General features: G+C 38.8%; 1 long non-coding RNA gene across 2 annotated transcripts in view; it reads left to right on the top strand.

Moving 5' to 3' along the window:
* Positions 1 to 6,562, top strand: part of LOC129050211 (uncharacterized) — a 35,448-nt gene extending 28,886 nt beyond the window's left edge. Inside the window, exons 7-9 of one of the 2 annotated variants that reach the window (XR_008513797.1) lie at positions 1,732 to 1,863; positions 6,017 to 6,230; positions 6,374 to 6,562. This is a non-coding gene — a long non-coding RNA (uncharacterized LOC129050211). The remainder of the gene's footprint in view (positions 1 to 1,731; positions 1,864 to 6,016; positions 6,231 to 6,373) is intronic. The other variant, XR_010137256.1, reaches the window with a different exon arrangement.
* The last annotated feature ends 10,227 nt before the right edge of the window (positions 6,563 to 16,789 follow it).

Genomic DNA, 16,789 nt, shown 5'->3' with positions numbered 1-16,789 from the left:
AGAGAATAAATAATTTTGAATATTTCTTCACATCTTTTCTTTAACTAATATAGGAAAAAATATAAGAATGCATGTAGGCATAAAACACTTATGTAAAAGAAAGTGATGTTCTTGAAAATAAATGTGAAAATATTTTATGTTTCTCTATTTTCTCACCTGTCTTCCTAATTTACATTTTTAGAAAAATAAATTTTACATCAAAGTTATATTTTCATATTTTATCATCACCTTTTTCAGTAGCCAATTAGAACCATGGATGCCAAGGAATGTGTATGAATATGTGTACATGTACATATATATATATATACACATACACATATATAGATGTAGGTATGTTTCTCCTGGGAACTAATTGCAGATTTCAAATCAATTATTGTTTCTCTTTTTGCTCCACACCAATTTGGTGTTTTCTCATGATCCAACTTTCTTGTTGGTTGATGAAAAAAGTTGATGAGAAGTAATAAAATATTAAAATAAAACTTCATAAAAAATTGTTTTTGTTATTGTTATTCTAAAATTGAAATTTAGGAAAACTAACAGCATATACTTCTATTCTCTTTGCACAGACCCATTTGTTATAGGGGTATGAATATGTGCTTGTGTGTATGTCTTTAAAAATGTAATGTTTACTACACTAACATTTTCGCCGGTGTGGTGACTCACACCTGTAATCCTAGCACTTTGGGAGGCCGAGGTGGGCAGATTGTCTGACCTCAGCAGTTCAAGACCAGCCTGGACAACATGGCAAAACCCCATGTCTACTAAAAATTAGCTGGGCATGGTGGCAGGCACCTGTAATTCCAGCTACTCAGGAGGCGGAGGCACGATAATTGCTTGAACCCAGGAGGCAGAGGTTGCAGTGAGCCGAGATCATGCCACTGCACTCCAGCCTCTGTCTCCAAAAATAAATAAATAATTAAATAAAAACATCAATATTTAATATATTGTGTCAGCTTATTCTTTAATGTCCCTAACAGATTTATTTAACATTAAGCAAATGAAAGTAACTACTATGTGCCGGGCACTGTAATATTTGCTAGGAATACAAAGGTAAACAGGACAAACTTCATGAACCAACATTTTAGTGAGAATGAGAGTGTAGATGCCTAAAGTTGATTATAAATGAGGGAGTAATTATTACGTAGTAAACATATATTATAAATATACAAAGATACTCTATAGATTAATTTAAATTGTTACCTAAGATATTCTTGTAAAAAGACATTATAATATTTCTTACATGATAACCCTCACCTTCGAGTTCTTATTTTACTAATGAGAGATCTGTTTATTAAGCCCCGATGGGAAAACTATATCAATATTCTGATTAGCCATAGTGATACGGTTAGATCTAATGAGGTCAACATCTCAATTCTGATCCCTAAGAGGCTAATTTTGAACATTCACTCCTATGTGGCATCATCCACCCTAAAATAGTGTCACAGCATCTGTGCCTTATTGGCTATATGATCTATTCTTCTGATATTCTGAGAAGGCCACAGATGTAGAGTATGTAGGGTGGAAAAAATCATTTACCGGGTTTACCAGATATCTCCAGCCTTGTCTCTTGGGCACACAGCAATGTTGCCCTTCCTGGCATTAGCTTAAAGGATTCATATGGTCAGTTTGAGCCAATGAGTTGTGAGTGGAACTGATTCATGGAACTTCCATACTGGAGCTTTCAGTTGCCAATGCAAGACCCAATAGTGCCTGCTTTTCTCTCATTCACAGCAACTGACAATGTTTAAGATGGTGGGTGCTTCATCTACTGGGGTTCCTGATTGACTAAGATGAGCACAGCCCAGCTGTAAGCCCACTAAGAACATGTTGCTTACGTAAGAAATATGCCTTCATTATTTTAAGGTATGAAATTCTGGACTTGTTTCTTATCCAACATAACATGAAGCTGCTTTCTTCCTCAAACAGCAGTTAATACATTTGATTGACAGGAGTGAGATTAGAGGCAGCAGATCAGTTAGGAGATTACTAGGGACGCACAAGAGAAAAGTAAAGAAGATAAAAAGCAGAAAAAATACAGAGAAGAAGGCAGACTTGATAAATAATTATGGAAAGAACAAACACTACTTTTTTGTGGAGACTGAAAAAGAGAACAGGCTGGGCGCGGTGGCTTATGCCTGTAATCCCCCAGCATACTGGGAGGCCAATGCGGGTGAATCGCAAGGTCAGGAGTTTGAGACCAACCTGGCCAACATAGTGAAACCCCTTCTCTACTAAAAATACAAAAATTAGCTAGGTATGGTGGTGAGTGCCTGTAATCCCAGCTGCTTGGGAGGCTGAGGCAAGAGAATCGCTTGAACCCGTGAGGTGGAGGTTGCAGTGAGTCGAGATGGTGCCACTCCAGCCTGGGCAACAGAGAGAGACTCTGTCTCAAAAAAAAAAAAAGAGAGAGAGAGAGAGAAGACCTGGAGATGTTTTAGAAAAATCATAGCACAGAGAATTAGAGAATGATGGTTAGCAGGTATTGGCAAGTAAAGGAAAGTATGGCCTTAAAGAGTAAAATCCCCAGGTACAAATTAGAAATATGGAACAACCAGGACTGTAGATATAGATTGGGTGTCTCATCATATAAATCAAATGTTACATAAATTGCCAAGACACAACAATAAAAGTTATAGAAAGTCAAAATGACACAATCAAGAATTTCCACCAAAGGACACAGAGAGGTAATTCCAACAGGTAATTGAACAACAGAATGGCGGTCTACTATGAAATCTGATGAAAAATATAATGAGGCAGGGTACAGGCAATAGCGTGGTATATTACTGAGAAATCAGAGGGGGTGAGGACTGAGGAAAGGCCACTGGCTTTGGCAATCATCCTTTTGATTTTTATCTCATAAGAGTTTAAATCTATGCTAAGGAAGAGGAAGCCTTTGGTACATGTGGCTAATCTGAGGATGAAATTAAGATGGCAGCTTCAAAAGCAGACTGAGTGAATGATTAGAAGGCTTGATTTTTTTTCCCTCAATATAGTTGTTACTTAGAAATATTTGCAAACATAGGGGATAAAATAATGAAAAAAAATACATAGAAGGTATGCACAATTTTGTGGGGATTGAGGAGAAAGAGAAGAGAGAGAGAGGAGAGTCTGGTCTAGTGCACACTTGCTTATTCCATATCCCTGCCAAACAAGCCCATGGGTTTATATTTGAGTCATTCTTTCCTTGAGATAATTCTTAGACCTTTCTGTCACTCTGCCTAAATGTTTTCCAGGACTTGCACTGATTTATCAGAGGTGTTATTTCATAGCCCAAATCCTAGGCACAGCTGCTTCCCATTGACCTCATGGAGCTTCAGCAACAGCACAGCAACTGGACAAGTGGAGGGTGCTGAGGGCCGAATAGGCCCCCTGAATTCATGTGTTGAAACTTAATTGGCAATGTGATCATATTAAGAGATGAGGCCTTTGAGAGATGATGAAGTCATGAGGCTCTGGGATTAGTGACCTTATAAAACAGGTTAAAGGGAGCTCCCTAGGCCATTTTCACTCTTTCACCTGTCAGCATTTAAGGTTCCACCTTGGAAGTAGAGAGTGACCCCTCACCAGACATGGAAACTCCTAGCACATAGATTTTGGACTTCCCAGCCTTCAGAACTGTGAGAATTCAGTTTCTATTACTTACAAATTGCCCAGTGTGTGGTATGGTAATGTATTATAGGAGCAGAAATGGACTATGACAGCAGCTGCTATGGTTTGGCTGTGTCCCCACCCAAATTTCATCTTGAATTCCCACTTGTTGTGGAAGGGACCTGGTGGGAGGTAATTGAATAATGGGGCAGGTCTTTCCCATGCTATTCTCCTAATAGTGAATAAGTCTCACAAGATCTGATGGTTTTAAAAATGGGAGTGTTCCTGCACAAGCCCTCTCTCTCTTTGCTTCTTGCCATCCATGAAACATGTGGCTTACTCCTCCTTGCCTTCTACCATGATTATGAGGCCTCCCCAGCCATGTAGAACTGTAAGTCCACTAAACCTCTTTCTTTTGTAAATTGTGCAGTCTTTGGTATGTCTTTATAAGCAGTGTGAACATGGACTAATACAGTAATTTCATACCAGTAGAGTGGGGTGTTGCTGAAAAAATACCTGAAAATGTGGAAGCAACTTTGGAACAGGGTAAAAGGCAGAGGTTGGAACTGTTTGGAGGGCTCAGAAGAAGACAGGAAAATGTAGGAACATTTGGGACTTCCTAGAGACTTGTTAAGTGGCTTTCATAAAAATACTGATAGTGATATGAACAATAAGGTCCAGGCTGAGGTGGTCTCAGATGAGATGAGGAGTTTATTGGAAACTGGAGCAAAGATGACTCTTGTTATGTTTTAGCAAAGACTGGCAGCATTTTGCCCCTGCCCCAGAGATTTGTGGAACTTTGAACTTGAGAGAGATGATTTAGGGTATCTGGCAGAAGAAATTTCTAAGCAGCAAAGCATTCAAGAGGTGACTTGGGTGCTGTTAAAAGCACTCAGTTTTAAAAGAGAGACAGAGCATAAAAGTTCAGAAAATGTATAGCCTGACAACGCAATAGAAAACAGAAAATTCCATTTTCTGAGGAGAAATTCAAGCTGGCTGTAGGAATTTGCATAAGTAAAAAAGACCCCAGTGTTAATCCCAACAACAATGGGGAAAATGTCTCTAGGGCATGTCAGAAATCTTCATGGCAGTCCCTCCCATCACAGGCCTGGAGGCCTAAGAGGAAAAAGTGGTTAAGTGGGTTGGGTCCAAGGTCCCTGTGCTGTGTGCAGCCTAGGGTTTTGGTATCTTGCATCCAAGCCACTCCAGCCATGACTAAAAGGGGGAAGGTACAGCTCAGACTGTGGCTTCAGTGGATGGAAGCCCTAAGCCTTGGCAGCTTCCATGTGTTAAGCATATGAGTGCACAGAAGTCAAAAATTGGAGATTTGGGAACCTCCGCCCAGATTTCAGAGGATGTATGAAAACACCTGATGTCCAGGCAGAAGTTTGTTGCAGGGACAGGGATCTCATGGAGAACCTCTTCTAGGGCAGTGGAGAAGGAAAATGTGGGGTCAGAGTCCCCACACAGTGTCCCTACTGGAGCACCACCTAGTGGAGCTGTGAGAAGAGGGCCACCGTTCTCCACACACCAGAATGGTAGATCCACTGACAGCTTGCACCATGTGCCTGGAAAAGCCACAGGCACTCAACGACAGCCCATGAAAGCAGCTTGGAGGGAGGCTGTACCCTGCAAAGCCACAGGGTAGAGCTGCTCAAGACCATGAGAACCCACCTCTTGCATCAGCATGACCTGGATATAAGACATGGTGTCAAATTATTTTGGAGCTTTAAGATTTGACTGCCTTGCTGGACTTCAGACTTGTGTGGGGCCTGAAGCCCCTTTGTTTTGGCCAGTTTCTCCCATTTGGAATGGCTGTATTTATCCAATGCCTGTACCCTCATTGCATCTAGGAAGTAACTAATTGCTTTTGATTTTTAGGCTCATAGGTGGAAGGAACTTGCCTTGTCTCCAATGAGACTTTGGACTGTGGACTTCTGAGTTAATGCTGAAATGAGTTAAGACTTTGGGGGACTATTAAGAATGCATGATTGGTTTTGAAATGTGAGGACATGAGATTTGAAAGGGGCCAGAGGCATAATGACATGGTTTGGCTCTGTCCCCACCCAAATCTTATCTTGAATTTCCATATGTTGTGGGAGGGACCCAGTGGAAGGTAATTGAATCTTGGGGCAAGACTTTCCTATGCTGTTCATGATAGTGAATAAGTCTCACAAGATCTGATGGTTTTTAAAATGAGAGTTTTCCCGCACAAGCTCTCTCTCTCTCTTTGCCTGCTGCCATCCATGAAACATGACTTACTCCTCCTTGCCTTCCACCATGACTGTGAGGCCTCCCCAGCCATGTAGAACTGTAAGTCCGTTAAACATCTTTCTTTTGTAAATTGCGCAGTCTTGGGTATGCCTTTATCAGCAGTGTGAAAACGGACTAATACAGAGGCTTATGTTTATATTTCATTTTTTTTTAGATGGAGTTTTGCTCTTGTTGGCCAGGCTGGAGTGCAATGGCACGATCTCTGCTCACCGCAACCTCTGCTTCCCGGGTTCAAGCTATTCTCCTGCCTCAGCCTCCCGAGTAGCAAGGATTACAGGATGTTCCACCACCCCCAGCTAATTTTTTATTTTTAGTAGAGACAGGGTTTCTCCATGTTGGTCAGGATGGCCTCGAACTCCTGACCTCAGGTGATCCGCCCACCTCAGCCTCCCAAAATGCTGGGATTAAAGGCATGAGCCACCATGCCCAACCTATATTGCATTCTTAATAACAATTAGACTCTGTGGCATCAAAGTTAATCCTTCAAAGATTTTTTTTTCTTTCTGTTCAGAAGAAGAACAAAACAAGAAGCAGAAGCAGAAGAAGAAGAAGAAGAAGGCAAAAAGGAGGAGGAGGAGGAGAAGAGGAGGAAAACATAAAGAAGCAGCAGCCGCAGCCCTATTTTACTTTCTTTTCAGGACAGGCCCCAAGACCATTGTAAGCCCTCAATAAAATGACCATTACTTTTTTTGGAAGTATTAACCAATTGGTATTCTCAGAATAAGGATAATCTTTCATAAAATGGTGCCTCAAAGTAGCTGTTTGTCATGCCCAGACCCTTCGTTCTCTCAAAGTTTAACTCAAAAATAAATAATTTTAGTTGGGTTTGGGGTGCTAGCAGTCTTCACTGGGTATGTTGTGACATCTGAATAATTTCCAAATGAAAATAAAAACCACTAAGTTTGCCTTATTTTATGAGACCTCGAATATACCAACCTGTTAGTAAAAAAGAAAAATTAACTTATATTTATTAACTTCAAAACAGTCTTTTTTTAAAAATAACATTTTAAATATTTTTCCTTTATACAATTCATCATGTTCATTGGAGAAATTTGGGAAAGCGTTAAAAAATTGAAAGTAGGCTAAAAGTAACTTAGCTGCTGCCATTCCTTTTCCTATTTCTAAAAATGGTAATGAATACTAACAGATAAATGATATTAACCAACGATTGGGCACAGTGGCTCACACCTGTAATCCCAGCACTTTCGGAGGCTGAAGCTGGTGGATCACCTGAGGTAGGAGTTTGAGACCAGCCTGGGCAACATGGTGAAACCCCGTCTTTACTAAAAATATAAAAAACTAGCCAGGCGTGGTGGTGGGTGCTTGTAATCCCAGCTACTCAGGAAGCTGAGGCAGGAGAATCGCTTGAACCTGGGAGGCAGAGGTTGCAGTGAGCCAAGATCACGCCATTGCACTTGAGCCTGGGTGACAGAGTGAGACTTCATCTCAAAAAAAAAAAAAAAAAATTAAATAACTTAGGGAATTGACTAAAAGCCAAACTAGGTTTTCTGTATGAATGATGTCATTGAGTTCCCCATCAATTGTATTCTGTAGGTTTTGCTATTTTCGATTTTTAGGTTAGAAAAAAAATCCTTTATTTAGAGGAGTTACAGAATTTGTTTAAGGCTCAGCACTGCTGCTATTTTGGCTAAGTAATTCCATGTTGTGGGGAGTGTCCTGTGCGTTGTAAGAAGTTTAGCAAGATCTCTAGCCCATTAAATGCCAGTGGCACTCCCACCTTAGTTGTGACCATCAAGAATGTCTTTAGACATTTTCAACTGTCCCCTGTGCAGCAAAATCAAGCCCCAGTTATGAACCATTGGCTCTAAGTCACACTCCTGGTCAGTGATAAGGGCAGGAATCCAAGCCTATTCCATCTTTCTTGATAGTTGTGATCTTATTCCAAATACATTTTACATCTTGTCTTCTCCGTTTCACTCGTGGTATAATTGGCTTAAACATTCTTCTTCTTCCTCTTTTTTTTTTTTTTTTTGAGACAGGGTCTTGCTCTGTCACTCAGGCTGGAGTGCAGTGTCACAATCACAGCTCACTGCAGTCTTGACCTCCAGGCTCAAGTGATCCTCCCGTCTCAGCCTCCTGAGTAGCTGTGACCACGGGTGTGCAACAACACACCAGGCTAATTATTATTATTATTATTATTATTATTACTTGTAGAGATGGAGTCTCCATATGTTGTCCAGGCTGGTTTCAAACTCCTGGGCTCAAGTGATCAAGGTGGTTAAAAATGTCCCTTGAGAAATAAAAGCACATGTGTTACCACTAATGTCATTAGTGTAATAAGTTTTAAGTACAATACAACAATTAACCCCAGCTATATTTAGCCTACTAATAATTACTAGGGTTCCATGACCTTTGGATTCCCATGGCCACTCTCAGTTTTTCAGGGAAAGCTCTGGCCAAGGAAATAATTTTTATTAATACTTGTGAAATTAGTCATCATCTTCTGAATTGTGTACCAATCTACTAGTATTGGTTCTTTCCATAGAACTTTGTTTCTTCCCCAAGACCTAGACACCTGCAGTTCCATCAAGGAGGTGATCATAATGAAAGCTTAGTGTATTATGCACTTACTAGAATTAGAGTGCAAGGCTTTACATAATTTATCTCATTTAATCTACATGGAAAGCATTACTTGCATTTTGCAGATGAGTACACTGAGATTTGCTAAGTATAAATTATTTATTCAAGTTCAGAAGTGGGAAAATGGCAACACTGACATTTTTTACCAAACCTGTACTGTTTCAACTTGCATCACATTAAGGGACCTCAAAGATATTCCCTCTGACAAGAGCCTTAAAATTTACAAATCCTGCAAAGATTGTTCTACTACCATCAGCTTTGATCACACCTGAGAAGTTGCTGCAAATACAGATGCAAGACTCTGGGAGTAGGGTATAGCAATTCCCTTTACAAATCCTTCAGTGATTCTGAGGTATGCTTAAGATTGAGAACCACTGGTCTCCCAGAAAACTTCCTCCACTTCACCTCCCTTGACCTCAGTAAGTAATGTGCGCACCTGTGTTCATTTTGAGTAACGGCAAAGTGTTTTTGTCATTTTGTGTGTGTGTGTTAAATGTAAGGTTTTCTTGCTTCTAACCTGACTTTAGAGAATATCTATTTTTAAGAATTTCTCCAATTTTCCTCTTATTTCTTCTTTTTTAAAATAATGTTTTTATTTGAGATGTAACTTACATGACATATAATTTACCCACTTAAGGGTCCAACACCATGGTTTTTAGGATATTCACAGAATTGTACAATAATCATTTTTAGTACATTTCTGTAACCTGTGAAGAAACCCTGTAATTATTGGCACTCACTCCCTTGTTCATTGACTTCTGACGTCTTATACCTCTTCCTATATTTCTTCATATTGTTAGGCTTGATTTGTACAAGACTCTTACCTGACAGAGGCTGAAGAGAATGGTGTATTATAGTGTGCATAATACACTAAGCTTCCTTTGTGATCACCTCCTTGATGGAACTGCAAGTGTCTAGGTCTTGGGGAAGAAACAAAGTTCTATGGAAAGGCTACTTCCATCTTTATCATACATTTCAAAACAGCTTTCCGAATCATTCATCGTATTTGTTCAAACAGTACAGGTTTCGTCAAAAATGTCAGTATTGCCATTTTCTCACTTCTGAATTTGAATAAATAATTTATACTTAGCAAATCTCAGAATTAATCTTAATTTTGGTATTGTTTTTGACTCATTCAATACTTATATTGAAATTATAGTCATCGATTGTGGAGACTAGTTGTTTCCTTTACAAGTTTTCTTACATTGTTTCAGATCCATCATATGAATAACACTGTCAGTCTTGTTTCACTCTGGTTGACTACCTTCCCCAAACTACACTGAAGTTTCCAAAAAGAGATCTCTTCACACTATTTCATTTTCCCCTTTCAGAGTCAATTAGTAATGGCTGCCAACGTGGGGCAAGGCAGAAGAGTTGGAGCACTGCCCTTGAGAAAATGCCATGATGAGATATCGTCATAGAAGCATGTATCATCAAAGGTCATAAGATAACTGAGGCGTGAATATTTAGGCAAAAGCACAGGCTCAAAGATATGAAAATTGCTTAGGCACACATATCTTTACCATGGCCTTTTAGCAACTGGGCTAATGAAAAGGAAATAAACAATAAAACCTGGAAATATTTGAGATTGGAAAATTAATCTGGCATAGTCCACAAAGTCAGTATTCATAGGTTAATTCCATCTTTATCATACATTTCAAAACAGCTTTCCTAATCATTCATCACAAATCATCTAGAAAGTTCTTTGACAGGTCAGAAGTGTGGCCTTCCTTTCAGAATAATTTAAGGTCTTACCTCACTCATGGGGGCTACTTGGAAAGCCCCAATAGACCAATAAACACTTCTTTCTGCACAATGCCCTGCCACAATCTATCCCACAAAAACATGTGCATTAGTGACTCATCTCCACCATGCTATTTTCTCCATGGCATAATAAAAGTAGTTAATTAGATCACACAAGAATGCCTATCGGTAAACTGCAGAAGTACAAATGGCCCCTTTTAAAGCTATGGAGCAAATAAAAGGCTCCTTGTGAAATTCTTCTGAAATGAACGTGTAAGTACTGGGAAGAAACTTACCTGCATTCTTTCCTTTTATCTGCACACCCCTCCCTGCTGCTTTATTTTTTAAGTCACCCAGACCTTGTCTTTTCAGTGATATCATAATCAGCAGGCTGAAAGCAAGGTTGCTGATAATTGTTCTTTGTGTTACTCTTTGTTTAGTATCTGATTCAATACATCTGTGTAGACACCATTTCATCACCTTCTTAGTAACAGAGGTGAAAAAAATCAATGGCAATCAGATTACCTTGTTAACAGAAAGGCTAGAGGGTCAGTGTGTTAAGTTCACAGTGCATCACCTTTCATTTAAAACATTTCACTTTTTTTATTATTTATCTTTATTATTATTTATAGCACCAAGCCCAGAGCATTTCCTAACACAGAGTGTGGCCTTGCATTTGTCTTCAGCAGAGCCAAGCATTTCTGCCACATCACAGATAGGTCGGAGACCTCTGGTGCAGGCCGGATTAAAAGCCTGCAGACAGCCCACCACTGCCATTTCTCACAAAGTGGTTTGGACCAGTCCCAAAGGACTCTGGTTGCAAGGCCAATTTTGTGATCTGAGTTGTCACATGATATTGTATCTATTGTCGTGTTTGTTATTTACTGTTGGTCCTTATTAAGATCACTGTTATTATCCACAGGAGCAATGCACCCCAAGCTATGTAAGAGGTATTATAATGTGTCCAAACAACAAAAGCTCTCAACGGGGAACTTCCAGATGAAAGACATAGGACTGCACAGGCCAAAACAATGGAGACGGATGCGGGGCAGTCATACACAGAGGGTTAGGTGATTACTGCAAGAGGAAGTGCTTTGAAGAACAGGTGGGTATGAGGAGGTTTTTGAAAGTGGAGAAGGATGTTATGTTATTGCAAACATGTTATTGTTTGAGCTTAGTGGATAATTCAACAACATTTAAAAAAATAGAAAGGCACGATTGGACCTAAAACTCTAAGACGAACTGGAAGACACAGAAAGCACGTAGGAGAGACACCGGTTTCATTGCAGTTGATTTAAGTACCAAATGATGAGGAAAGACTTGGCCAGTGCTTATCTTTGATTGTAACTCATGGGTCAAATGTCAGTTCACCTCTGCTCAATTAGTGGCCCTGCCAGTGTCCATGTGGGATCCTTGAGCTTCAGCTCAGGCCTCTGCATCATTGGAGTATTCTAGGACCCTCGAGAGGCCACTAGAAACAGAAATATTAGCTGAGTTTCTGGAGATGAGGCCCTAGAATGAGCTGAGGTGGCCCTGTAGCTTGGTATAAGTGAACTAATTTTTCTGGACTATTTCTGGGCTATGTTTTGGAAACAGGAATCGAACTTAGATGATGACCTGAGATCATGCCAAATATTCAGATTTCATACCAAATTCAGCAGGCCATGCCCACCACAGCCCCAGGTTGGCTGCCAGGTGGACGTACCAGTTGCTTTCAGAGAGCCATGAGATTTAGAAACTTCATTCCATTGACGCTTCATGATATTCTCAACAAAGTATGTACTAGGATTTCCTCTTCACACGCAGAAATTGGAAAGCTAAACTATGTAAGTTGCAAGAGGCAGAATAAGGATTTGAGCTCAGGCTCATTTGGTTTAGAGGCCCTGTTTGTTCCCCTCCATTGCTGTTTCTTAGACTGTGATCCCTAGACCACAGCATTGGCATTTCCTGGGATCTTGTTAGAAATGCCAATTCTTACATGGAAGGCTTTGCACAAGTAAGTACAAATGGCTGGACTCATCATTTCAGGGATCTATACTCTCCCCAGCAAGCTTTCTAGGTCATCACAGATCTATTGAATCAGAATCCTTGGGCACGGGGTCCAACAGTTTGTGTTTTCATAAGACCCTTGGCTTATTCTGGTACATACTAATTTACACACATTATCAGAGGCCAGCGCTGCATGTCCTATAGTCCTCAGAATCACTCTGGAATCCCGGTGTTTCGGCTAGCAGCACAGCACAGAGTGGGAGACCTGGAACGATCTCAACACCAGGACTACTGTCCCTGTCTCCAATGCCACTAGGACAAGGTCAGAGCAATTTGGGTTCCTTAGGAGATGACATTTTGATGTCATGCATTTAAGCATAATTATTCATTATAAGATGCAACATCATAAAGCCATATGCAGATTAGGTTAAATGGCAGAGCAGTCTAAACAGACAACCAATGATGTTTATCTCAGAGCAATAAAAAACTCTTGTTTTACCAAAGAGCTATTGCCTGGATCTGCATTTTCAAATTTCTAAAGTGACTTTTGTACACTAAATTCTAAATTCCCTAGAGAATTCTTAATCAACATTTTTTAAATTTTAAAAATAAGTCATGCAACCATCGATTAGGACTCTTCAAAATTATCAGAGGTTACAAGGATACCCGAGTGGTCCTGGATTAGATCTTAGTCCAGGGAAGGACAGAACAACCACTTTGTGCTTCTTTTATTAATTTGCGAATTGTCTTTGGCCTCTTCAGGGCAAATCCTTGAGTTCTTTTGACAGACTTACGACTGTGATTCTATTATTTTTGATAATTTCCTTGCTTTTCACTGAACTTTTCTTTTGTTTTATTGTGTTTTCTTGCACATATAACTCTTTCCTTTTCTTCTCTATCTTTGCTACTTATTGTGATTTAGCTTTTAATAATGGTTTGAATTTTAATTTGAAGGAGATTATGCTGCAAAACATCTGTACTGTAAGTAAATAAACACATATATATGCATACATTATAAACCAACAACTCTTTTTAGGTATCATTTTGGCAGCACATATTTAAAATGTTTGTAGAATATTTATACCCTTTGGCAAAGCAGATACATTTCTGAGGGTCTATCCTGAAGAAATACCCATGAATTTCCATAGAAACTGTGTGTAAAACAAGACGTTATGATTTTCAAAACCAAAAAAGTCATAAAAACAAAAACTATAGCCTACAATCCTAAACTTAGCAAAATGAAAAGAATTAACTGAGCATCATACAACCGTTTAAACATGTAATTATGAAAACGCTTTAGTGTCTTGTAAAAGTACTTTCATATAATTAAATGTGAAAAAAAGCATAATATGAATTGTCAATACAGTATGATTACAATTATAAAATACGTATGCCTATGATAAGAAAATTCGAGGTAATAAACACAAATGAATAATAAGTGTTTTGGTAGGTTAATTGTATAATGAACAATTTTTCTTGATTTCTCTTAAAGTTTCTGTAATACTGTTATATTAAATTATAATTTTAATAAAATTATTTAAACCATTCCAATTGATGCTAGTATCAGAATGGATAGGTGAAATATATTGATCATCTTCTTTTCGTTATATTTATTCATCACTTTATTATGCATAATCTGTGAAGATTATTTGCATTAAAAGAGAAATTTAAAAAAAAAACCCACTCCAAGCTCTTTTAGAGGCACCTGGCTGCTCTTCCAGGTTTTCCAGGTATCTTGTTGCCAGTTCGCTTCCACAGTGTCGCTCCTTCTGAGCAGCTCAGACACTGAATGGTACTAACACTGCCTGCAACGTGTGCCTTGCTTTGACTCCATTTGTGCAGGAGGACTTTGGGGAAAGCTGCCACTACTAATGGCTTCAGCTTCTGTTCAGTTGTCCTAATAAAACTGTATAGTAGAGACTGAATAAAATGGGACACAGCTGTACTTTCCACTGAGCATTATGAAATATGTACAGGTAGATGTATATACATAGATAAGATCCAAAACTCACTGATACAATCAATGTTTATATCCAGATCATCATTCTAGGCAACCAAATCTATGTCTCAAATCAAGATCACACTAATTATCTATATTCAATCAACAATATAAATCTTAATACTTAAATCCCGTGTATCTTTTATTTTGCATCTCAAATGTGGGTTGAACTAAACGTTAATAAAAGTGTAGCCACTAAATCTTGGAAATCTACAATTGCCACTGTCCAATCAAGTGTCTCCAATTGCATCTACTGGTATGATGGAAAAATAATGGGTTCGTAGCAGGAAGATTTGAGTATGAAGCCTATTTGGCTACACATATACAAAACCGGGTAGCCTTGGTCAAACCTCAACTACTCTATTTCTTCATGTTAAGAAAAAGATTATAAAGCCTCACCTATCTTGCGTGTTCACTTGAGATCATAGTGGAAAATGTAAGAAGTCACTTTTCTTATTGAATTCAAGAATATAGAACTTTGTTTTATCTACGCTGCTCTTTTCCCCATTACTGTCGTTTTCCCCATTACATTATTAAGGATTTACATCCATCTTCATGTACTTGTTATAACTGCTTTCAATGATTGAGCAAAATGACAGAATCTCACCAGAGATTTTATTTGTGCTGCCACTGCCAAATCTTACTTATTTGTCCTATCTATAACTGCAGGCTTCATATATACCTCAGTCACAGAACTAACCTATCACCTTGTGCTGAAACAATCTGCTGATTTACCTCTCCATTACTTTACTTTTTAAGTTCCTTGAAATTGGGGACTTTTTTCCCACCTAGAGTATACAATTCCAGGACTCAGCATGGTTTCCAGATGATTTTAGGCACTTGTGGAATATTTGTGTGAAGTCTTTTGAGGAGACAGTTAATCAAATTGATTGGAATGAGAAGTGTTGGGTATAAATTAAAGATTGAAAAAGATGAGAGAAAACCTTAAATGACGGTTAAATTCACCAGACTTTATCCCAAAGCACTAAATGTTTATTGAGGATGATGTGAGCGAAGTTTTAGGAAGATTAATCAGGGGGAAAGCAATGTAAGTCCTGAAGGAGAAGGAAGCCAGGAGACTAGCATAAGTTAACAGGCGCCTCAACCACAGCTATGGATGAGGGAATAAAAATTCAAGAGGTGATGGATGAGAACTTACCAAAGATTTATCAAAATACTACTGTGGTATTACCTCTGTCTTTAAGTATCAGTCACTTCTTTTCAGATGCTGTGGTAGATTTCAAAGCTAAGGGTACTTTGTTAACTTTTGTTGCACTAGATCTTGTCTAAGTTCTAGAGGTCCTGATGATCTAGCTCATCAGGAGCTAGATATAAATGGGTTTATTCTTTAGTGAACTGCACTACTTAAGCAAGAATCTCATATCAGTGATATGGTTGCTCCTCTCAATAGCCACATTTATCAGACTAGTGTGATATTATTTCAAATGATGTCATTTTGATGAAATACACTGGAAGGGCACTTTAGAATTTTTTAACTAAAAAAATTATCTCAGCCGGGCGTGGTGGCTCATGCCTGTAATACCAGCACTTTGGGAGACCGAGGCGGGCGGATCACAATGTCAAGAGATTGAGACGATCCTGGCCAACATGGTGAAACCCCGTCTCTACTAAAAGTACAAAAATTAGCTGGGTGTGGTGGCGGGTGCCTGTAGTCCCACCTACTCAGGAGGCTGAGGCAGGGGGATTGCTTGAACCTAGGAGGTGGAGGTTACAGTAAGCCGAGATCATGCCACTGCCATCCAGCCTGGTGACAGAGCAAGACTCCGTCTCAAAAAAAAAAAAAAAAGAATTATCTTAGGACAAAAATTCATCAGCATTTGACACCTTCTTTAAATCTACTTAACAAATGTATTTTTAAAGTTTTATTTAGGAAAGAAAATTGTCGAATCCCAAAGGAAGAAACGAGATATAGGAGACAAAGAGGCCAATGACTGAGTGAATTCAACAAGGTTTTCATTTTTTATTCATTGATGTGTGTTTAAGCATCTTTCAGATTTAACTGAATTTCAGGTTGAATAGATGTAACTACTAGGAACCTCTTCACCACAGGATCCCACGGCTGGAGTCATTTTAATTAATTAAGGGTTACAGACGTTAGTAACGAGTTTAGGCTGCGGAATGAAATTGTCTCATGAAGTGGCAAGTTCCTCCTGTGTTTTCACTTCCTTCATCTGGATTAGGGCAGGCAGAAGTGGAATTTTGTCAATAGATTTTTAAAAGCCTTATCCCTAGGATGACTTCACACCTAAATCTAATGACTCGTATAGAAAAGTAAGGAAAAAAAGTATTTATAACTAATATTATAAGTAAAAAAAAATATTCACATAGAAGCAAAAGTAATTCACTCCCATTTGGGAGGTTCTTGCAAATTTCTGAAGTGCGGCAAGTTTCTGAAAAGTTTAGAAAAGGAATCAGTAGAAATTTTTCCATCTCTACAAAGCTTACAGAATATGGAAGAAAATCCTGTTTCTTGTTGCATTCTTCTTAATACCTAATGTAAAATAATTTAAGGACAAAATAAGAAAAAATTCTCCAAATAATTTATCTCTCTCTCTCTCTCTCTCTCTCTCTATA

This window comes from Pongo abelii, chromosome 16, assembly GCF_028885655.2.
Source record: "Pongo abelii isolate AG06213 chromosome 16, NHGRI_mPonAbe1-v2.0_pri, whole genome shotgun sequence".
Lineage (NCBI taxonomy): Eukaryota > Metazoa > Chordata > Mammalia > Primates > Hominidae > Pongo > Pongo abelii.
The sequence above is the reverse complement of the archived record's forward strand: the minus strand, read 5'-3'. Positions and strand labels throughout refer to the sequence as shown.